The following is a 25,654-nucleotide window of genomic DNA, read 5'->3' as shown; positions in this document are numbered from 1 at the left end:
ACAAAATTATTCCCATTCGATATAATATTCCTCGTTCCCCAAAATACTCTATACTCGCACATAGCGTTCCACTTTTTTAATTTTTCAATTCGTATATCTCGAAATATCTGATCGATAACAAAATACTTCTACAAAATTATTCCCATTAAATATAATACTCCTCGTTCCCCAAAATACTCTATACTCGCACATAGCGTTCCACTTTTTGAATTTTTCAATTCGTATATTTAGAAATATCTGATCGACAACAAAATACTTCTACAAAATTATTCCCATTAAATATAATACTCCTCGTTCCCCAAAATACTCTATACTCGCACATAGCGTTCCACTTTTTGAATTTTTCAATTCGTATATCTCGAAATATCTGATCGACAACAAAATATTTCTACAAAATTATTCCCATTGAATATAATACTCCTCGTTCCCCAAAGTACTCTCAAGCGTACCCTCTACTCGCACATACCGTTTCACTCTTTCAATTTTTCAATTCGTATATTTCGAAACATCTGACCGACAACGTAATACTCCGTGCACAAATTTCTTCCCGTTCGATGTACAGCTCCTCTTGCATCGCGAGTAGTTTTTTCCGTGCACTAAACGCGTAGCTCGATCCGCGCGATGTTTCTCGATTGATCGACGATTAGCGTCTCCCGATATCGTCCGCGTTATTGCGGATCGACACGGCATTAGAAAGTATGTACTTCGATTTATCGCGGTGGCATAAATACGCAAGATCGAACGCGCCTTCGGCGACGTGCAATCTCTTAAAATCCTACGGCCGGCCTCAGAGTCAACTTTTACTCGGTTAGAAAAGTCCGGTGTCTATTCAAGGCCATCGGGTTATCGATCAAAGCCGCGAGCGAGCCTCTCATAATACGAAAAACCGATCCCTTTCGTACAACGAATCGCTTGAAATTGTAACACAACACGCGTCGCGAACGCATCGACCAGTTTCGTGTTTAATTGCACACCGACCGACTACGCGCTAATCGACTTCGTTCTTCGTTCTCAGCTGATGCAGGGTTACCAAGCGTACCCTTCTAAGAGTGTGTGCACTTTTTTTCTGCTGGTAAAACCGCGTGCTCTTACTTTCCACCGATCGAAGCCGAATGTACTCCTTTTCTTTTCCTTTCTTTCTTTTTTTTTTTTTTTTTTTTGAAGGACGATATGAAATAATTGGATCTAGAAAAATATATGTATATTTATCGAGATTCGACAATTATCGTACGGGGGAAGAGAAATTATTCTGGTCGAATTTCGAAGCGAATTTATCAATTGAGAATAATTATCTGTTTTGTTTTATATAAAGGAATTGGATCTAGAAAAATATATATATATTTATCGAGATTCGACAGTTATCGTACGGGGGAAGAGAAATTATTCTGATCGAATTTCGAAGTGAATTTATCAATTGAGAATAATTATCTGTTTGTTTTATATAGAGGAATTGGATTTAGAAAAAAAAATATGTATTTACTAAGGTTCGACAATTATCGTACGGGGGAAGAGAAATTATTTCGGTCGAATTTCGAAGCGAATTTATCAATTGAGAATAATTATCTGTTTTGTTTTATATAGAGGAATTGGATTTAGAAAAAAAAAAATGTATTTACTAAGGTTCGACAATTATCGTACGGGGGAAGAGAAATTATTTTGGTCGAATTTCGAAGCGAATTTATCAATTGAGAATAATTATCTGTTTGTTTTATATAGAGGAATTGAATTTAGAAGAAAAAATATATATTTACTGAGATTTGATAAATTATTGTACAGGGGAAGTAAGATTCTTTTAGTGGAATTTCGAAGCAAATTTATCAGTTGAGATGAGAGTCACGGTTGTAGAGAATAATAATCTGTGTTTTTTTAAATTACGTCTTCACATTTTTGGTACCGCTTCGAAACGGGAATTTTTCGAATTTTGAACGATTCAAAAATAGTTGAAAGGGTTCGCCTCATTTTTCGATATTTTTATTTCGGAGCCGTTTTAAATTCATCGTGTATACCATGGACGTCGACAATGTACTGTGCGCAATTGAGAAGTTGACCTCTGGAAGAAACAAAGAATCGTATCGAATGGAACGTTTCAATTGGGCTTTAAATAACAATGAGTAAACATAATTCGATGCTGTCCACACTCCTCTGTAACACGATACTACGTTCCCCTTAATCCAGGAGTCATCTTTCCACTTCCCAACTGTACACACTCTGCGAGAAAAAATATGAAGTTCGAAACTATTCGTGGATCCTTGATAATTTTCTTCGATCGTCCACAACTCGAAAGTTAAGTTATATAGAGAACAAATACCTTCACAAGACAAATTTTTTATTAACTTTACAAAAAGAATATCAAAAGTGACTCTCACCGATTTCAATGAAATTTAGTAAACTCGTAGATATACATATACAACACTCGTAACCGGAAACATAGCTATCCACAAATGGATAGCCTACTATAAAAAAAAGTGCAAAGTTTGAAGTCAAGTATACTCCAATCAGTAATAAACCATCCCAACGAATAATCGTGGCGTAGTGTACAAAGCATAAATAATACACACTTATGTTTCTATTGTTTCTACAATTTTGTCCAAATTCCTAGACTTACCACGCCACCACTAAACCATTAGTTGCAACGTTCAATTACTCGGGTTCCAAACTATTCATTTTTCCAAACCTCGTAATTATTTTTCTCGCAAGAAGGCCGACCATCTGCGGCTGTAATTCCGGTCACGATTGTTTCGCGTGTGAAACATCCACGAGCCAGTTAAGTTTCGTTGAGATCAGGTGTGGGTCACTTCTGACCCCAACGGCTCGTAGATTCACCCCACGAGGTACGTATTTCTGTATCGATCTGTATAGCGCGCGAGCGACAAAGCGTTTGCGACACAAGCTTTTCCAAGCTGGTGACTAAAGTCACGGTACCCGGCGGTTTTCGCGAGCGCGAGGAAGCAGTTGGAAAAAAGCTTTGCATAATGCATAACGAGCGCGCGCGGCTGCTCGTATATAGGCGCGAGACCGGCTAAATCAATGACCCGCGATATAGTTGATCGAGCATTTCACCATCGTGGGATCTACACCGTTTCTCCTACTTTGCTGTACCGTAACAAAGACACTTATCTATGCACCCGTCGCGCGTTGTCCATAATGTAATCTGTGCATGCACGGGCTCGGGAACTCGGTGAATCGATCATGTATCCGTGAAAACTAGTCGATCGCGTTGCAATTTCTGACGCGAGGGAGAAAGAAACGGAAAAAATAATAAGAAAACGATCGACAATCGTCGATTTATCAATTGATTCCGGATCGTTGAGAAACGTTGTTCTTTTTTTTCAAAAATTTTTTTTCCCACCATGAAAAATTCATTTTGGTTATCTAGATTCTATTTGTTCATCGATTGATCCACAGTAGAGAACAATAATCTGTAGTTTTCCAAGTCAAAATAATTTTGGCACCGTGGCGGGTTATTATTAATAACTCATTCGGTATTGGAGGAAAGTACACTTGGAAAAATACACATACTTCCTTCGTTAGTGTTGTGTACTTTTTTCTGGGGAAAAGACACTAATGTAACGCATCACTTGGTCGATAACCATGTTTTTCACAGTACGAAAATACGAAGGAAAAGTAAGATTTTAACCTTTCAAAATCCACCATTTTGTCGATTTGGAAATTTTTTCATTTCCACCACTTCGCGCAAAGACTATATTCGCACAGAACACTAATCTTTTGTATTTTTCTGATCACCGTACGAGTTGTAATTCCCTTGCAATGAGAATTTCGGTACGACGTCGGAATATTATTAATAACTTGTTCATTAACGGAGTAATTTACGCGAAAAAATTCACGTAGTTTCTTCGATAGTAGTTCCATTGTTGCAAAAATTTTCGATACGATACGTTGGGTATTTTACTTCGAAAAAAATTTCGAAGTATCGCCTACTTTTTCCACCGAGGAGATACGAGGGAAACTCACTTGAAAGGGGGGTCAACCAGCCGTGGTTGACTAAAATTTCAATTTGAATATACAATCTACGATGACTTGCGCAAGATAACGGTCCGTGAACGTTACAGTACCAGCGATAATCTTGCGCAACCGCTCTCCGCCGCACTATTCGCAAGAATTTAATCGGTGATAAGCGAGTGTTTGCGTTCAGCCGTGATCGGGAGACACGGTATTTTAACAGTTATCGGTTAGGAAATTATACGACTCTGTTTTGCGGCCAGTATCTCGGAACAGATGTCCGCCGTTGCTTGCGTAACACAATTACAATTACACTTTAATAATAATAACGCGGGCCGCGGAGATGCGGTGAATCTCCAACGCCCAGGGTTCAAGAGTACAATACAGATAGCGGACGTTTTCAGCAAAACAATTTTAGGTTTTTAAAATGCTACGGAGAGCCATTTCGTCGGAAGGAACCGTTTCGAAAATCGAATGAGTGTATTCGTATGAGTAATATTTACGCGGAGCTCGGCACAGTGGAAATAGAATGGTAACAATTGCTCGTACGAGTACAGTTCGAATTATCGGGTATTCGAATGTTTCGAATCAAATTTGAGTAGTCTTTGCTGAATGGTGTTTTAAAAAATACTATAGCATTCGATACATATTAATTATAAAAAATTGTATAATATTTAATGAATGTTAATGATCAAAAATACTATATTATTTAATAAGTATTAATTATCAAAAATACTATAGTATTTAACAAGTATTAATTATCAAAAATACTATAGTATTTAATAAGTATTAATTATCAAAAATACTATAGTATTTAATGAATACTAATTGTAAAAAATACTATAGTATCTAGTACATATTAATTACCAAAAATACTATAGTATTCGATACACATTAATTATAAAAAATACTATAGTATTCAATAAATATTAAATGCAAAAAATACTACAGTATTCAATACATATTAATTATAAAAAGTACTATAATATTTAATACATATTAATTACCAAAAATACTATAGTATTCAATACACATTAATTATACCAAATACTATCGTATTTAGTAGACACTGATTACACAAAAATATCACAATATATAATACTTAAAAAATACTACTCGGAGAAATTAATAAAATTGTTTGCTCTTAGAAAAATAAAAATGTAGACAGTCGATATAGACGTTGAAGCTGTATAAAAATTGCGTCCACGAGAAAAGATTGCAATCGGAGAACGTTTCTATCCGATAACTAAGGTCGAAAGGTGGAACTATACAAACGTTACTTCTCCGCTCGAATTAATCTGAATCTACATTAAGAGCCTCTTGAATATATAATTCAGTTTAAACTACGTCTACCGCTATCGGTAATCACGTAAGAACGCTACTATTTAATCGTTTTAGGATGCGATGAATTCCCCGTTTGGCGCGAAGCAATTTAAGTCACCACGGAGGAAACATTCGAGAAAATGACCAGGGTCTAATTTAAGATAAAAGTAACCGTTGTTCTCGCGATAAGGCTCGACCCAATAAGAACACGAAACCGCAGAGATTCGGTCCTCGACTTCGAACAACCGTGACTCGAGGTTTACGACCATGAACGGATCTTCTCAGATTTTTATATCCAAGAAAACGACTTCCCTCTCAATAGACTACTATTTAGCTTTGCTCGCGGAACCATGGGCGTAAAAATAACGAGGTTATCTCGACCGTGGGATCTCGTTCGCATGTTAATTCACTTTCTACGGGCCAACCGGTCAATCGCGTTCCTTATTGAAAAGTTTGTTGCTCGATTTGCATCTTAAACTGGGAGTACATCGACTTTCTGTCGCACGACACTTCGGTCGACGTGGCAAAGAACATGTCTCGTTAACTCGTTAGCAATAATTTGCTCGAAAAAGTGGAATAGAAAAATATGTCGACTGTGCTTATCCGTTGGACAACGAGAGTTTCGAAAGAAAAGTTTTCCATCGTTGAATTATTCGTGAAATTTATTTTCTTGGAGGACGTCGAGATTTCGGTAAGAATTTTTCCATCGCGAAAATCATTTTTGAACGCGAGAAGAAATTCAATTCGAATGGGCGAACTTTCTCGATTTAAATCAATAGAAGAGCAACTCGATAATTGTATAAAAATTCAATCGTACGGTTAATGTTTGTCTAAATATTTTATCGAAATATTCGCGATTTCATAGCAATCAAATACGTTGAGGAAGTCATTGACTGTGCAAACTTCCATTTAAGTCTGTGTTCTTCGTCCTATCGACTGTTTAGTCGTGTCGAAGACTATTGAAGATTTTTTTTATTAATCGAACAGAAACTTATTGCTTCATCGAGTTAAGAAATAATCAATTACTATAGACACACGTACTTGACAATACCAACTAAACGGTTCAATCAAATCGAAGACTATCATTTCTTACTAGTCGAACAGAAACTGACTATTCAGTCAAGTCGAGGTCTTATAGACCCATGTTCTATAGTATTACTATAGTATAACTTTAATCGATCATAATACCAACTAAACGAAGTCCAATCGAGGATTTTTCACAACTTGTCAGCAATCACATCCACGCGACTGTTCCGTCGAGTCGAGGACCAGTTCGACGAGCACACGACTATACTCTCGTATAGTCGCGAACGTTCACAGCACGTGGTTAGTCCTAAATTCCCGACGTCTTAAACGTCCCAGGTGTTCGCGTTGAATTGATTTCCACTTGATCGAAGCGTTGAGAGCTGTCTCTTTCAGTGAGGAACCGCGCGCGCTCTTTTCTTCGCGTTGAACCGCTCGGAATACGTAATGGAAGCTGTCTAACGAGGCTCAGGGTTCATCGCGCGTTTATGCGGTTACCACGGGAACAAGCCGCGCGACTTAGCCCAGATAGGTCGATCGATATTGATTTAATTAATCTTATTAGGGCTTCCATAAATTGGAATTTCATTCAAGTTATTGCCCATCGCGATTTAGCGAACCCACGAGATACCAGTCGACGTTCTATCTCCGATTGCAGAAACGTATCGTGGTAATTCATGTTTCTCGTGTAGACGGTGGATCGTGTTGCTCCAAGTAATTAGTCGATCGGATACGCTGGTCAATTTCTATCCACGGATCTTGATAAAAATGGAAATTAACGTTGCAAAACTCCGTAGAAGTTGGATTCCTTCGGCTCGGTGATCTTACGAGGAATTCCGTATGCAAAGGAATAAACATCGAGCGGTGTTAACGTTGAGAGGAAATTTCAACGATGATCGCGTAATTTCTAGGATAATTTCCCCATTCGAAAGACACAATGTAGCAAAGGTTACGTCTCGTCGACGATACGTGTTTCTTGCTCGATGTATCGAGAGAGAAGGAAGATTCGAACAAATGAAAATTTTATCGACATTTGTGGAAGGTTCGATTATTTAAAATTGTCTAACCGAAGTTCGATCTCGAAAATTTTATCGACATTTGCGAAAGGTTCGATTATTTGAAATTGTCTACCTAAACTTCGATCACGAGACTCATTGAAAGAACAAAGCTACGTGATAGTTACGAGTGTTAGTTTGTTGTTGTTATATTCTAAGGTACGATGTAAAAAGCTTATATCGAATAGCTTGATTCTTGAGTAAACTCTCGAAATGTTATTAATGTAAACTTCTATACATTATATTGTAAGATACGAGTACGAGAAGCTTATATCGAATAGCTTGATTTTTGGGCAAATTGGTTACATTTACGTTTCAAACGTAAAAATACATACAATATTAACCGAAACTACAATCTCCCAATATTTCTCAAAATACACGTATAACGATCCTATTGTCTTCAAATGCCTACATTCTCAAGTATACTACTCTTCGTCGTTCAATCTCAGTCCATTCCTTACATTTTGAATTCATTTTCAACCGACGTCGAAACAAAGAAACCGAGAAATCACAATCAATAGTCACTTCGTTACGAATTATTATCCCGGAGAAAGTAACAACCCGAGCACAAACTCAACAACCATGGAACACTTCTCCTTTCGACGAATAACGTCGAAGGAAACTTCAATCGAACAAAATTCGTCGATTGTTCCTTTTTCCTTCAATTTACTTTACAATGTACGATCACGAAGTAATTACCGAGGCTCGCGGGATAAATAACAAACATGACCTTACTTTTCGTCCCGGTACCCCGGCTCGACCCCCATAAAGAACGTCTGTTTTATCGGCTCACGTACCTGAAACACAGAGAAATTGTTCAAACGTTGAGCGATGCTTGCGGCAACTGTTCGAGCTGACCCCGTTCGTGTAAAACGCATCGCCGAGGGTGATTAGATAACCGATACTCGAACCGAATGAAATTTGCAAATTGATTCCCAACCGCGGGAAAAAGTTTCAGATAGCTACGGTATTCCAGTCGAACGTTACGGGAACAATTAATGAAAAGTATCCGTATCTCGCGTGCCATTCATGCTCGTTTCGAGGAATCCCGACCCGATGTCCGTAAATACGCGGAGGACGCGACATTCTTAGGTCGAGACGCTGGAATGATAATAATCGGGTAGGGAACGCGGTGGAAAAATGTTTACGGTTGAAGATGAAAGGGATAGCAACGTGGATCGATTCCCTCGGCGAAAGATCTATGAACACGTAACAGGAATCTCTATCGACGTGGCGCAACAGCGAACAGTAGCGATTGCAGTCCCATTACTCCGCGACTCTGGGGTAAAATTAGTGGCATTTGCGGTCTGCTGGCCCCAGAGTGGTCAGAGAGTCCACGTTACCGTGCCAGTTACGCTCCTAGCTGGAAGCAAATCATCGTTGCTCGTAATCGCGCAAACGAAATTGACTGGACACGTATGTACCAATATACTCCGTACGAGATTGAAGATTCTTGCGAATTACGTTAGATCGAATTAACACTTCGACGAACGTTGTCGCGTACGCGCGCGAAGCTTCGGAGAGGTGTCGGTAGGGCCATGTTGTTAGTTGGAATAATTGGCTCGGGGAAGCTTACATCGAATGGAGCTCGATTTTGGAGAAAATTGGGACTGCTCGAGGTGTTATCGATGGGAATTTAAGTGTATTGTATGTTGGAAGGTGCGAGTGTGAGAAGCTTATATCGAATAGCTTGATTTTTGAGTAAACTGGAACTGCTCCAAGTGTTATTGGTGTGTATTTAAATATATTATATGGTGAGGTACGGATGTGAAAAGCTTATATCGAATAACTTAATTTTTGAGTAAACTCTCGAAATGTTATTGATATAAACTTATATATATTATATTGTAATATATGAGTACGAGAAGCTTATATCGAATAGCTTGATTTTTGAGTAAACCCTCGAAATGTTATTGACGTAAACTTATATATATTATATTGTAAGATATAAGTACGAGAAGCTTATATCGAATAGCTTGATTTTTGAGCAAATTAGCTACATTTATGTTTCAAACGTAAAAATACATACAATATTAACCGAAACTACACTAGTTTCCCCACGATTCGTTCCTGTGGTCATCGTTCGCTCAACTTACGAAATTTATTTAAATACGAGTCTCACGTTCTATGTTCAACACGGTATTTACGCACGCGTATCCACTCAATAATAATATTCCAAGTGTCGTGTATCTTGTTCTTGTCAGGTGTATCTAGAAAGCTGTCTTCAGTTTTTCGTTTCAAGTTGATTCGATTCGACATCATCGATTCCATCTCGAAGCTCCTCCAACAGAGACGCGACAGCCGTCAGCGTCTGCGAGCTGACCTTTGCATCCGTCTTTAGAATGAAAACGGTTAATGTTCGCCGCGCAGCCAATTTAGGCAATTAAATCGACGACGTTTAATATAATTAGCAGTCCAACTAATTGGAACTTCGAGTTATTTTAATACGATAATCGTCGCCGCTGCAACGAAGTTAATGCCACAGGAAGTGTTTCACCAGACGGTAGTTCCAATTGGAAATATTTTCAGAATCCCACAGGTAACGTTCCCATTGTTCGTGGTTCGTACCCGATTGTAAACGAACACTCATCGAGGAGCGTCGTAATAATAATCGACTTGAATGACCCCTATTGTCGACTACCCAGGTTACTGTCTCAGTTTCTAGGAAGCGAGCAACTCTACGAGACGTAGATTTCGAACTCGGCTCACAGACCGGAAACAATCAGATTTCGGAGCGAACTGCTTCGACGGCTTACGAAATATCGCTAACAATCGTAATCAATGACCTAAAATAGCAATCTATATAGATACTTCTTTATATAGTGAAATATCGAGTCACGTTCGTTGGATTGTATCACAATTCTAACGTTACGCAATTGTTAAATCTCCGAGATTAATTTTCTCTCAGTGGTATAATTGAACGGGACAATAATTATAAAAAGTGTAATATATTGTAAAAATATGTAGTCTTTTTTTAACGAAATTTTTACTAGCAGTTGAAATTTACTCAAGAGTCAAACTATTCGATATAAGCTTCTCATATTCGTACATTTCTCGCAATATAGTATACTTGAGTTCGGATCGATAACACCTCCAGCAGTTCCAGTTTGCTCAAAAGTCAAGCTATTCGATATAAGCTTCTCGTACTAATATCTTACAATATAATATATATAAGTTTACATTAATAACTTTTCGAGAGTTTACTCAAAAATCAAGCTATTCGATATAAGCTTCTCGTACTAATATCTTACAATATAATATATACAAGTGTACCTCAATAACCCTTCGAGAGTTCCAATTTGCTCAAAAGTTAAGCTATTCGATATAAGCTTCTCATATTCGTACATCTCTCACGATATAGTACATTTGAGTTTACATCGATAATACTTCGAGAGTTCCAGTGCAAACTTTCGAGCAATAAAAAGTCGAGCTATTCGATATAAGCTTCTCATATTCGTACATTTCTCACGATATAGTACACTTGAGTTTACATCGCGATAATACTTCGAGAGTTGGAATTTATTCAAACGTCGAGCCATTCGATGTACAACCTACAGGATACACCTGTTGCTAATACAATCGCAACTTTCGCTCGCGCGAGCGAGTCCACCTACGGATCATCGGGCGATAAATCAAGTGGCAGGCTTATCGCTATCGGTCGTGTATTTCTATTTCTGGGAAACGAACGATCGACACGCATCTCCGGTCAATCTTCGTTCCGCAACCGCAGCGCGCTGTTTTTGCGGCGGGACGCGATTATTAATTTTAAGTGGCACGAACTCCACCGCTGACGAATCAATTTGCCGCGAAACGAATGCAGAATCTCGCGTGCTAAGTAGCGGTTTACGAATCGTCGAGCTCGATGGAATTCGAAACGACGACAAGAACTGTACGTTAACCTCGCTGAAAGTTAAGGATATCATTCTTTTTTTTTTAAGAAACAACAATCGTCCGTTCCGTTCAGTATTCAATGGTAACCAATTTTGGAAATTAATATTAATAATTCTCGACAAAAAACGATTGACGAGTATTAGCAAAAAGTATGTCAACTGATCGGAATTTAAAAATTATACCGAATCGTTTCTTAAAGTTGCAAGATTTATTCGTTAATTGTTTAATCAGCGACATACTGAATTATTATTTTTGATTTTTTAATCTGGAAAGATACTTCTAAGGAGGTTTTGAAAGTTCTGTATGATCGTTGTTTTGAATAAGTGAAAGTATATTAAAAATTTAGAATGGTACGTTGAAAAATGTTCGAAAGTCGATGGTGGTCTAAAAGTGGTGTCGTTAAATTGTTTCTCATATTGTTCATTTATCGAATCGATGTTTGCAATTTCTTTGTCACGTAGTTCGTTTGAAAATTATTTTTCTCTCAAATGCTTTCGCGAACTGGTTTAGTAGTTTCTCAGGACAGGAACGCAACCACATGCGGTTTTCATATCACACCCCCGGTTAAAGATATTCCGTAGATTAAACGATTTATCGTCATATTTCGTTGTAATACGGCCTTCTTTGCTCGAAAAACAAGACAAGACTGCGGTCGAACCGCGTCATACGATAAGCGCTTCGTCCTATATCGCTATATATAGTGCATTCTTTTCGGAATATTTTTCCTGCTCCGATAAAAAGTATTTTACATATCGCGAACACAGCTTACACAACTGACCTTAGACACTTTTTTCTCGAGTGCTGATAATCGAATTATTAATGAAAGTTTAGCCGATATGTTCTCGAAGAAAGATTTCGGAAAATCTGTAGAAAGATCACCCTTTTCTTTCATTGACTTTTTATTACTACTTGGATCGAGTATCCGACAATCGAATTATCAATAGAAACTAATTCCACATGATCTCGAAAAAATTCTTTTCCAAATCTATCGAAAGGTGTTCCAATTTTTTTACGATCGTTCTTCAATCGAGACTTCTTCAGACCAAATTCTGTTAATCGAATTATTAATGAAAATTACTGCTTTCGAAACAAAATTTGTTCAAGTCTGTCAAAAGATGTTTTCATTTTCTTTTTATTGCACTTCTATTGAGATTTCTTCAGATCGAGTAGTGACGATAATTGAATTATTAATAAGTTAATTCGATACGATTGGTAAGAAAAGTTTTGAAAAAATCTCCAGGAAGACGATACTATTCTTTTCGTTACCTTTTTATTGACTTTCTATTAAACTTGTTGTAGGTCACGTTTAATGTGCCGTAATAGCAGGGTTAATCAGCAATCCAATTATGATGTCGTGAAACACCAGGAAGAATAGGGGCGCCAGTTCTACGAATGTCTAGTCAAATGTATAGCGTGATAAACTGGCAGACGACAGGATTTCTGGCATGCCATTCGATGCGTGCGTCAATCAATGTCGTAATCGGAAGTCGAAATCGAGAGAATACCTTTGCGCTCAGAACGAAGTGGCATAAATCTGAAACATGACTATCACGTCTCAAAATGATGCCAGTACGTTGACCAATCCCGCTCTGTAATCATCAACGGTGTATAAAAACTCGTTAATGAAATAATTAATATTTTCTGTTCAGAGAGAGAATTTATAGATAGACCTAATACAGTCATTCCCGCTTTCCAGTTACGACACTCACCCCGGATTCAAGAAACGGAATCATCCCCTCCACTCTCCAATGTTTAAAATTTATATATTTGTTCTTATATCTGCGAGAGAGTATCGTAGATCAATTGGTGACGTTTTCCTGATTGAAACGAGTCCAAACAAGACCATATTCGGACCACTTTTAATTATAGTCAGAAAATTTCTTCCAAATGACTCGAATGACATATAATTAAAAGTATGTCAGAACTGGGTCGTGTTTGGGCTCATTTCCATCGGGGAAACCTCGCCAAATCATTAGTACTATTCTCGTAAAGATATAACGGGTGGCTAATTACAATCACATTCGTACGACAATTTCTCTGGTAAGATATTCGGGCGTTACGTGACTTGTTCCTTAGAAATTTATATACAAAACTATTTATTCTGTTTCGAAAAGTGAAATGCAAGAAATACTCATAATTTTCCACTACTATTTTATTTAAGAAACTAAATCACAAAAGGCTTTACCTTTTCATATTCCAATTCAAGCAAACAATAATATCCACACATTTTACAATCTTTATCCAAAAACGTGAAAAACAAAAGACTCCACCTTCCCATATTACCACAGGCAAATAATAATACCCACGCTGTTTACAATTTTTATCTAAAAACATGAAACATAAACTACCTTCTTGTACCAACGCAGACATTCACCCCAATTACTATTTAATAATACCCACAATCTACAATATTTACCCAAAAAAGTGAAGCACAAAAGGCTCTATCTTCTCATACAACAACACAGGCAAACAATAATACCCAAGTTCTTCAATTATCGTTCGAAGTAACCACCGTTCCAAAGTGTGTCGATAATCGGGATCGTTCACCTTACCTACCCCGCTTACGAGCGTGCTGCCACGATTCCGTGACTTGTAAGCGGGAATCACCGTGCGGTACGAGGAAAGGAAACCGCGCATGCGCGTACGGTGCCACACCGCACGAGAGCCGGCGCACCGGCTCGCGGTGAATTTTGAAGCGCGTCCAAGTCGTGTCTCGGCCGACGACCAAAAAATGCGCGTCGCGGCGCACGGCGTCGCCTCTCCGTGAACCTTCCCGGTACGAATCGTTGTTGCGTCCCCGTGTCACGTGATCGATCATCACGAGCGCATTCTGTTCTTCTTCTCTTCCGTGCACGCACGATCCACGATGATGGCAACCGTGATCTACGCGCTGCCAAAAGTCTCACCGCGCGTACAGACACTACGACAATGACACCATTCGTGACATACTACCACTCGATTATTAAAGGTAGCGCGAAAGGTCTGTCGTTTTTATACGATCCTCTTACCGCAGTGGTGCACAACCTACGCCGAGCTGTTGGACGAAACGAAACGAAACGAAACAACTCGAAAACCGAACGAAATGAAAACGTGCTCCAATTTATCAAATTTATATAATGCAAATCGCGTATCCGACGATTGTACTTCGCCTTCTTCTGGCTTCTCCGTATTGAAGTATGCGATGACTGACACACGAGTTTAGACGCAAGCTGGTTAACGTTTGGCTTCGACGATGTCGTAGCAACGTTACGCAACGTTATTCGGGTTTTCGTCTTTTCATCGATTTTTTGGATCTCGGTCGGGAAAGGAACCGTGACTCGCGAATGTAACATTAAACGAACTCGTGAGAGAATTGGCCTGAAAGTACGGTGAGAGACGGTAGTTGGAATTTTATTGTAAATACTTTTTCTTATATTTTTTCACGTAGATTTTGGTCAAGTAAAAGTAATAATTTTCTTTGAGAATCGATTGAAAAACGAGTAAACGTACCGCATTGAAATTTTGTTCGAGACTCTGAAATTTGGTGATAATTTTTAAATCGGAGATGAGCAAATATTCTTACCTCGATTAAAGTCTCGAATAACGAACAGAAGATAAATCTTCAACGCATTGATTAAAGGATATTAAAATTGCGATCGTAGAACGATATTCCATCTCACGTCGAACGTGTGAAGATCAACTCGAGTTTAATTTAACGAATAAAATTATTTTATTTATTTGTATTTTAGACTTGGATAGCACGAATCGTCATTTATAGTTTCCAATAACCAGAGGCGGATCAGAAGTAATCCTCGCTACTCGTCGTTCGTAAGTACTTATATTTAGATAAATGCACAATGAGATCGTAATTACGATCGCATCTATATATGGCGCAGCGTGGTTTATAACCTCAGCAGCGTAGGCGCCTAAGCTATAGTTTTTCCTCGGTACGCATTTGCAACAATAGAGGGGACCAAATCGTTATTGCACGTTCGAACTTCATGGAAATATCGACTAGACAAAGAACGAACAGAGTGTGCCGAGATTTAGAAAGGATCGGAAGTCGAAGTTGCAAATGAGTTCGCGCGAGCAAATTAGAAGACAAATGGTAGCGAGAAACTCAACGAAGAGGGAAAGCTATGTTCATATTTTTTCTTTTTTTTTTTTGTCGTTTTCACGCCATGAATTAAAACAGAAGCAATTTCATCTCGCAAACAAGCGAAAGAGATTTCGAATCGATTACGAAGTTTGTTTAAACGAAGTTGACAGAGGAATTAAACGATGTATCTTTATTGATACACGTTTATAGGAGAGAGTTCGTTAATTAAATATAAATACGGCATTCTCGTATTATTTATACGATCTTTAATACCGTATCTCGCGATGCACGCGACATGGTTTACATAAGGGATCGGTAATATTTTTTTGGAAAAGGTAATGTCCAGGAAATTCATAATTAAATATTAATCCATACGTTTATACGTCTTACGGAATGTAACGTAGTGTGCGAGTTCCCAATTTTTTGGGGAAATTAGCGAGCGTGAACCTGTTTCCCATGAGACGTAATTGGTCATTGTTGGAGTTTAAAATTGGTGTTCCGTTATCATTACGTTGCAATTTTACGTGATTGCAACTTTGAAAATGTTTCGTAGTACAGTGATGGCAAATGTTGAAGTAAATCCACGTTTAGATACTATAAACTTATATACTTTATTTATATTCGAGATACTGTAGTGCCTAAATACTTTGAGTGCGTTCCAAATACTTTAGTACCCAAATACTTACCACACCGATACTACTTATGTTCGAAATACAGTAGTATCTAAATGCTTTAAGTTGGTGTTCCAAATACTTATCACGCCAATACTATTTATGTTCGAAATACAGTGGTACCTAAATACTTTAAGTGCGTTCCAAATACTTTAGTACCCAAATACTTATCACACCAACACTACATATGTTCGAAATACAGTAGTATCTAAATACTTTAAGTGTGTTCCAAATACTTTAGTATCTAAATACTTATCACGCCCAAATACTATTTATGTTCGAAATACAGTAGTACCTAAATACTGTTTATGCTCGAAATACTCTAGTATCCAAAATACTGTTTATATTCTAAGTACCGTAGTACCTAAATACTTTACGTTCGAATAACTGCAATACCCAAATACTATTTACGTTTTAAATACCGTAGCACCCAAACACTATTTATATTCGAAATACCGTAAATACTACAGTAATTTATTTTCGTTCCGAGTATATGCTGCAGTACCTAAATACTTTACGTTCGAATAACTGTAACACCCAAATATTATTTACGTTTTAAATACCGTAGCACTCATACACTATTTATATTCGAAATACCGTAAATACCCAAGTAGTTTCTTTTCGTTCCTAGTATATACTACAGTACCTAAATACTTTACGTTCGAATAACTGTAATATCCAAATACTTTACGTTCGAGTAACTGTAATACCCAAATACCATTTACGTTTTAAATACCGTAGCACCCAAACACTATTTATATTCGAAATACCGTAAATACCCAAGTACTTTCTTTTCGTTCCTAGTATATACTGCAGTACCTAAATACTTTACGTTCCGAATACCCACAACTTCCACTCCCTGGATACCGTAAGGGTAATTTCGCGATTCTGGCACGAAACTCGTGTAAAAATCATTCGAGTAGTTTGCCGATACCTGGTTTAGACTATCTACGACCGATATCTTCGTATACGGACAAGCAAAACGCGTTGAATTCCATCATAAGAGGCATACAGGCCGCAGATCGAATAGGTTCCGTTCCGCAATGGTGGAAAAAAAGCGGTAACGTAACCGGTAGCGGAATGAAGGGAAAAAAAATCGATTTTCCTGTCACTTGCGACCTTCCAGACTTCGAAACTGGTGAAAACCGACCTCTCGAGTTTTACATCCAGAACCAGGGTGTGGTAGGTAACGCACAAGGTTGACTACATTCACGCTGGCGCCATTATCTACTCGCTCGAACGAATTGTTAAAGGAACAAGTCTGAAAATTGTCCCCGTTTACGATCGAAAGGTGACTCCGACCGGCAAAACGTCCACTTCATTATTAACCGATCGAATGGAAAATTCTATGCAACTCGACCTTCGACTTTCGATCAATCATTTCATCGAAATGGAAAATCCGTCAACGATGGGTGAAATCAGGAATTAAAAATTGTTCCCCGGTGTTAAGATTTTCCACGTAACGTATTTTCGAGCGTTCTTTTCAGCGACGAGTGCACGAAACACTAATTTCCGGTTATCAACGCTCGAATACTGTAAATTTAAAAATTAGATCTGATTCGTTTTATCGAGTAGAATTAATTATTCGACTGGGGATTACTAGAGTTTTTCCATGTTCGAATAGTCGAACACTTCGGTGATTGAAATAGTTGGTGAACATAATTCGAATATATTACCAAGTATCTGGATGTTCGTGGTATTTGAATAGTTCTTTAAGATCGTTTTTCTTTTAAACTTCATCGAATATAATTTATTAACGTTATTTTATTTAAAGAATTTCTATACAAGTATTGTGCTCGTAATGGTATTTGAATTTTCAAATATTCGAAGATTATTCGTAATACTCGAATACCAGAATATTCGAAGATTATTCGTAATACTCGAATTCTAGTATACTTCGAATACTAGAATATTCGAAGATTATTCGTAGAACTCGAATACTAGAACATTCGAAGAACTCGAATACTAGAGCATTCGAAGAACTCGAGTACTAGGATATCCAAAGATTATTCGTAGTACTCGAATACTAGAATATTCGAACAGTGTTCGTACTATTCGTACACCTATTAAATATTAAATATTCCAATACTCCTGGTACTGAATTAAATCAATTTATACAGTGTCCAATATACATATGTCTATATTCCATCAGCAGTGAACTATAACCTCTCTAATAATTTGACATAACATGTTTACCCCTTTCCAGCATCGTAATAATTGTAACATCGTAAACAATCGTACTTTGAAAATATCATCAATCTTTTGAAAAACGATATATTTGTACTTCTGCAAGTAAAAATACAAAGATACGTTCCTTCGTCGTTTCAAAAAGAATACACCTACTCTTAACCCGAGTGTATACCTCGGGTCTTATTCGACCCATCTCACCCTCGCACCAGATTATTTCATCCTTTTAAATTAAAGTCACTACAATACATACCACTGGATGTTTCCCAAACCCTTGCGCAGTATTCCAAACTAAAAAATACGAGTTCCATAAACCGAGGACACTTTCGAAGGAAGACTTCAACTTAAACACGGTCAACGAAACAACGTTTCAAGATCGAAGAAACGTATCTGGCAACTCTGCAAACAAATGGTTCAAAAGACTCCTGTCGCCCGAAAACTAACTTCCTCGAACGCTTCGAGAGCTCTCTTTCTCTAGAAAAGAAGAAAAGAAAAAAAGAAAAAAATAAGGAAAAAATTTGGTAAAAATAGCGAGACAAAAAAAGGTCACCGCAGTCACGCGAAAGGCGTGGAAACGGACAGAAGCCATTCGTCTGGAAGAAAGGAACGTTTGCGCGGGTAACCAGAAAAGAATGCGGACCGCGGTTTCGCAATACCGTGAACCGAGACGAAGCAGCTGGTGGCCTTGTCGTATCGGCCATGGGGATCGATAAGGGCCGTTAAATAATTAACAGCAACATCTCGTGGGATTTATCGCAGACCGCCACCTGGTATGCAATTGCGCGCTCGCTCGTATAAACGATATCGCCGATCGATTCTTCTTCGCGGCACGCCCTCAACACTTTCAGCTCGCGGAAGAAGGCCAACGATTCGTTTTCAAACGGGTGAGCACCCGTTAGACGTTTGTCCAGGTGCCACGATCGAATAAACTGAGGTGAAACGGAAGCGCGAACAGTTATACCGTTTGAAACGTTAACGAGACTCACCAAGAGATAGAGATCGCTCAGGCCCGTAAATATGGTCGGATATTTCGTCTCGAGAGATATTCTCTCGAGAGAACATTTTTCACAGATTGGTTTCGATTGCTCCGCGAAGGCTCGTCGATCGAAAGAATGCACAGTTGTCCGTGTATTCGCGATGAGAAAGTTTTAATCGATAACCATCGATCGTGGTCGTGACCAGCCACTTATTGCTGAACCTTCTCGACCCGACGAATCGTGGTCATTTTTTTTTTTTTAGAAATTAAATACAATATTTCTTCGCTCTCGCAAGGGTCGAGATACAAGGACGATGCGAATAGAATTCTTTCAGGGGGAGTATTTCGGCCAATTTGTCACTCGTGTGAAACTTTTGCCGAGGGTTATCGTTATTTTGGGATGCGGAGATGTGGAGGATGCGTTGTGTTAATATTCGGTGAAATATTTTTTGGAGATTATTATGGAATTGGCGGTTGTTTGTAGGGAGGTTAGTGTCAGGTGTAGGTTAGGTTACTTTTCTTTTTAATTGAATAGCACACTTCTTCGAAATGCAAGGGTGATGAGAATAGGATTTTTTTAGGGGGAGTATTTGGGGCAAGTTGTTACTCGTGTGAACCTTTTGTTTCATTATTGTGTACTTACATTTTAAATTGAACATATATATACAGAATACTATGTTTGACTGAGAGAATCCCCAGTCCATCCACTAAGCTAGAGTCTAAGTTCTTAGAATCACAGTCCACTCTTCCAAAAATTTCAACATATCCTCCATCCTTTAAATTGACCATATTGGTCCTGAATACTATGTTCAACCAAGAGACATCCTCAGTCCATCCACACAGTACACAATCATAGTCCAAGTTCCCTAAAATCCCATTCCACTCTTCCAAAAATGTAAACATCATCGTTACACGTCCTCCATCCTCCAAATTGACCATAATAATCCAGAATACTCTACTCAACCGAAAGAATCCTCAGTCCATTCACACAGTGCCCAACCAAGGTCCAAGTCCCCTAAAATCCCATTCCACTCTTCCAAAAATCTCAACATCATCGTTACACGTCCTCCATTCTCCAAATTGACCATAATCATCCAAAATACTCTACTCAACCGAAAGAATCCTCAGTCCATTCACACAATACCCAACCAGAGTCCAAGTTCCCTAAACTCCCATTTCACTTTTCCAAAAATCTCAACATCATCGTTACACGTTCTCTATCCTCCAAATTGACCATATTCATCCAGAAATTCAGTCAGAATACTCTACTCAACCGAAAGAATCCTCAGTTCATCCACACAGTACCCAACCAGGATCCAAGTTCCCTAAACTCCCATTTCACTCTTCCAAAAATCTCCACATCATCGTTACACGTCCTCCATCCTCCAAATTGACCATAATCATCCAGAATACTCTACTCAACCGAAAGAATCCTCAGTCCATTCACACAATACCCAACCAGAGTCCAAGTTCCCTAAACTCCCATTTCACTCTTCCAAAAATCCCAACATCATCGTTACACGTCCTCCATCCTCCAAATTGACCATAATCATCCAGAATACTCTACTCAACCGAAAGAATCCTCAGTCCATTCACACAATACCCAACCAGAGTCCAAGTTCCCTAAAATCCCATTCCACTCTTCGAAAAATCCCAACATCGTCCCTACCGTTCCTCATCTATCGCTCCAAGTCCCCGTGTATCGGAAATCCCATCACGGTGAAAACTCCAGGATACCTTCCCTCGGGTTGATCCTCGCACCGGACACTGTAACACCGTGACAGTCCTCGGGCGAATCTCCGTCTATCCTCTCGTACGAATGAAACTCGATCGTAGTGGTTGACGAGCTGTCGCGAGACTCAACTTCTCCGCGAGACCATAAATCGGCGCAGTACTCGCGAAACGTAATTTAGTCGCACGTTTCAATCGAGGGTATCGCGCTCCACGGCTCGTAAACGTCCGTCTCGCGACGAGCGGCTCTATATCGCACTTTTAACAGGCGCGATTACGCTCTTATCTCGCGGATCGATCGAGCCCTCGATTTACGAGCCGCCATTAATTAACGAGCCATTCGCGAGTACCATCGTGGAAACGGGACTTCGTACAATGGCGAATAAGGGGGAGGGAGAACACGTATCGTCGCGATCGTGAGATCGGGGGGATGGTGGCGAAAATTTCGAAGCGACATCGTCGCGAGGAGTTTCGACATCGTTGAAACCCCGATCCGCTCGGTACGGATCGGCTCGAGCGTGCGCATTCCGCTCGCGAAATTAACGCGCATCGCGCGGTCTTTCGACGAAATATTACGTTAGACGCATGGTATGCCCGATGGCATTACGAAAATGCCCGAGGGCCTGGCTAGACGGCCGAGTAAAAGCGAGGCGACGGTGCAGAAGCAGCGAATTGCCGGGTTGCGGATGACGACGGTGATGCGCTTCTATAATGTCAAGAGCAACCGGTGTGCCACGCTCCCGCCACGTGCACCGCGACGAGGCTGCCTCGCAAACATTTTCGAGACACCACTTTTGCCACGTTTCGCGCGAAATTCGACACGGTGGACGAACGATTCGTACGGATTGGGTCCGGGTGTAACAATTGGCACTTGTCGAGTGGGGAATCAATCGAGCGGGAGGAATGAACAAGGAGCTCGAAGTTTAATGCAATAGGCTATGTAAGGAGTGTTTATTGAAATAACAAAAATGACGATTATATTAATATAAATTAATGAACATAGAAGATACGTGTTGGGTTAAAACACAAATGAACAGGGCGAATGAACAAAGAGCTCGAAGTTGAATGTAATAGGCTATGTAAGGAGTGTTTATCGAAACGACAAAAATGATGATTTATTAATATAAATTAAATGAACATAGAAGACACGTGTTTGGTTAAACGACAGGTTTTGGTTTCTGAAGATTTCTTAGGATTCGTGATGATTATCGAGTAACTCTCAAGGAGGTTCGAAGGTCTGTTAAGATCGATCTGTCAAGGAGGTGGTTATCGAGGTTCTGTCTAGGAAGATCTAGGAATGTTGAGTTGACCTCTGGTGAGGTCTATGGAGGTAAGCGATCGAATCGATTCGAGCGAAGATTGTAGAGAAAATATTGCGAAAGTATGCGAGTGTTATGCAGGTTATATTTCGGTGGTTAAGTTGATCTCCGGTGAGGTCGATGGAGGTAAATGATTCGACTGAATTGATTTAAGTATAGATCGGGGAGGAAATATTGTGAAGGTACGTAACCGTCTAAGTGGTTCAGATCTCTGAAGATTTGTGAAGGTTAATCCGGGAAGGTAGGTGATTATTGAGGAACTGTCACGGAGGATCTCCGAAGGTCCGTTAAGATTGATCTACGAAGGTGGGTGATTATCGAGGAACTGTCAAGGTAAATCTCTGAAAGTCTGTTAAGGTTAATCTTTGGTGAGGTCTGCGAAGACAAGTAATTTAATTAAACCAATTTAAGTAAACCTTGCGAACGAAATAACGTACAAATTTACTTTCGGTGAAAAATCGATATTTTTTCATTTCTTTGGTATTGTCATTCTTTACTTAAAGTATAACTTAAGTATAACTTAAAGTAATTGTCTCGAACAACTCAAGAATCGTTATTCTACGAAAGTTACATCGTTGTTTATATATATATATATATTTTTTTTTTTTCAGTTTATCAATAAATCGATATTCGTTGGTTCTGTGTAATTACGTAACTAAAGTATCAAAAAAACAACGGATAATACACGATCGCACGTCCGAATCTGTAGACTCCCTCGGTGACAATGACCGACGGACCTTGTAGGCAATTGGCGAGCCATAAAGTGACAATAAACGTCCATTCACACAGGAACAATAGTGCAATGACAACTGCGCCAGTGATATGCAAATGTCACGCCACCGACAACAATAAATGACACTGATCTGCCGCGACTAAACAACGACAGCGTCGGAACGAATTGAAAAGACTGCGCGTACCGACTCATTACGATTCGAATTCAGCTACTTTCAACCGGTTACCTGCAAATTGCTTATCCCGTCAAATTAATTTCGGTCCTAATTAAATACAACGAACGGAAATTATGCTTGACGAAATACAGCTAACAAATTATCCGCGTAACCTCGAGTTTCATCTGCTATATAATTCGAGACTTTTGGTCACGTTTCGATCAATCGATATAGATCGTAATAGATCGTAATAGATCGTAGAGATAAAGAAAAGTAACAAAAACACAATGGGACGACGATCCTGAAGGACGAGCTAAAGGTGATTGAAAATCGAAAACTTTGACTTGTTTAACGTTCAAACGTTGAATTATTTCACGGTACAATTAAACACGTCGTCTAGGTTCGACAACTGTTTTACAACTTAATTCCAACCCCGAGTATATAAACTTGTGTACGGTATATTAGATACTGGAAAAAATTCGTGTATTTTCTATATTATAGTTTCCTATAATATCAAAATAATACAGCGATAGTGATAGCAATGAAAGAATGATTTACACGTTAATCTGTTTTAAAGATATTCACTTTGTTCGGTTATATTTCAAATAAATTTAAATCGTTCGAATTTCTTCGTCGAGAATTCAAGATGGCACTCCAAAATCCCAAAGCTTACTACACTTGCCAAGTGACATGCCAGATGAACTGACGTTACATTTTTCAATTAACATCGAATGCATAAACTTTTTCCTTCGTTGCGAATGAAATTCAAAGAACCGTCTACGCACACATATATAGCAAAATAATTAAATACTTCCTACAAAATAAATCGAAATTGACGAAAATATATACAGATGCAACAACAGTCAGAACACCTCGTCAGTATCTAATTACGTTTATATAAACGAGAAATAAATACCTTACAGTTACGTTGACTGTTTTCCAGTCAGAAAAATTGTTCAGTCCTCGTTGCACCAGTTTCAGTCACGATCGGTTCCAGGAACGTTGAACGATCGTTTCCGAGTGATAATCACGGGCGATCGTTCTCTCGAACGTGTTCAACGGGCGCGAAAAATGGTAGACCTTCGGCGTACACGTGTCGAATTCCAATGCATTAATTCGGGTTTCATGAATGATGAACAGTCGCGACTCTATCTACCAGCGACGTAACTCGAGGCGTTCTGACGTATTTACCGTATCGCTTGAAAGATAAACACGCGCGATTACGAGAGCTGGTAATGTCGCGCGAATCGAGCCAGGTGACTTTTTATCGTGGAACATTTGTGTTCACCTTCGTCCGCGTCAACGTTCCGTGCACGTGGTGTCGTCGAAAGAACTCCACGACGATGTGTTAAGGTAATTAAGTTCGCACGAGTGGTTAATCTTCGCTTCGATACGTAACACGCACCACGGAATTGTAATTCGATTAATTAGTCGAGCAAACGGAACCAATGAACCGGCTCGCGCGACGTTTATATTGAAAGGTTTCGCTTGTCGTTGAACGAGGTCCCGATTTTATTTACTTTTTTTATTTTTTCTTTTTTTTTTACGAAGAAACACACCGATCTCGCGGACAACGCGCGAGAAATTTGAATTTTCACTTCTGTGGGTGAAACGGTTTGAACAAGTGCGACGCGTCCTTGCGGAGCCTCGTGTGTCGTATCAATACGTTGAAGACGTGAACCGTAATGTGGGTAAACTTTGAAACGACGTTGCTCTCGTTAGTGATGGTGTAAAATGAAAAGTAAATCGAAGAGTTATAGGATGTTTCTACTCTTTGAAAATGTTGTATTTGGAAAGAAATTAACGTAACAGAAAAGTGAAATGTGAATGTGTATCAACGTGTTGAAGACGTGAACTATAGTGAATTAACACGTTGAAGATGTGAACTATAGGGAATTAACACGTTGAAGATGTGAACTCTAGGGAATTAACACGTTGAAGGTGTGAACTCTAGTGAATAGACACGTTGGAGATGTGAACTATAGTGGATTAACACGTTGAAGATGTGAACTATAGTGGATTAACACGTTGAAGATGTGAAGTCTAGTGAATTAACACGTTGAAGACATGAACAATAGTGAATTAACACGTTGAAAATGTGAACTCTAGGGAATTAACACGTTGAAGATGTGAACTCTAATAGATTAACACGTTGAAGGCATGAACTATAGTGAATTAACACGTTGAAGACTCGAACTATAGTGAATTAACACGTTGAAGATGTGAACTCTAGGGAATTAACACGTTCAAGACGTGAACTCTAACTCTTGTTAATAATGCTAAAAAAATAAAAAGTACATCGAAAAATTATCGAATGTTTTCTATCTAACAACAAAGTACCTTAAAACAAAAAAAATGAGGAACACTACTACGGTTTGAACAAATATCATGAACATTCTTAAATATGGTAAACTGGCATGACGATCAACGTGTTGACCCGTGAAACGACGAACTTTTCAAACGAATCTCACGAAGAGTTTCGCGAGGATGAGGAGCAGCCACTGTGAAAAGAAAATAAATAAAAGTAGTCGGTGAACGCTATAATTTTCGAAG

The 25,654-nt window shown here is 38.9% G+C and overlaps 1 protein-coding gene and 1 long non-coding RNA gene across 3 annotated transcripts in view; both read right to left on the bottom strand.

The window, feature by feature from the left end:
• LOC143150182 (terminal nucleotidyltransferase 5C) overlaps nt 1-25,654 on the bottom strand; it is a 201,829-nt gene that overhangs the window by 114,679 nt on the left and 61,496 nt on the right. The window contains exon 1 of one of the 2 annotated variants that reach the window (XM_076318256.1): nt 24,018-24,040. The exons of the other annotated variant lie outside the window; for it this stretch is intronic. The gene's annotated coding sequence lies outside the window, so the exon portion shown is untranslated. Of the gene's footprint in view, nt 1-24,017; nt 24,041-25,654 lie in introns of those variants that run through there. 2 annotated transcript variants of the gene reach the window in all.
• LOC143150495 (uncharacterized) lies at nt 13,433-14,168 on the bottom strand. Its single transcript, XR_012993071.1, has 2 exons — nt 13,669-14,168; nt 13,433-13,576 (listed from the first exon to the last, which is right to left on the bottom strand). It is a non-coding gene; the product is annotated as an uncharacterized LOC143150495 (long non-coding RNA).

The sequence above is a fragment of the Ptiloglossa arizonensis genome, chromosome 8 (assembly GCF_051014685.1).
Source record: "Ptiloglossa arizonensis isolate GNS036 chromosome 8, iyPtiAriz1_principal, whole genome shotgun sequence".
NCBI classification, from domain to species: domain Eukaryota; kingdom Metazoa; phylum Arthropoda; class Insecta; order Hymenoptera; family Colletidae; genus Ptiloglossa; species Ptiloglossa arizonensis.
The sequence above is the reverse complement of the archived record's forward strand: the minus strand, read 5'-3'. Positions and strand labels throughout refer to the sequence as shown.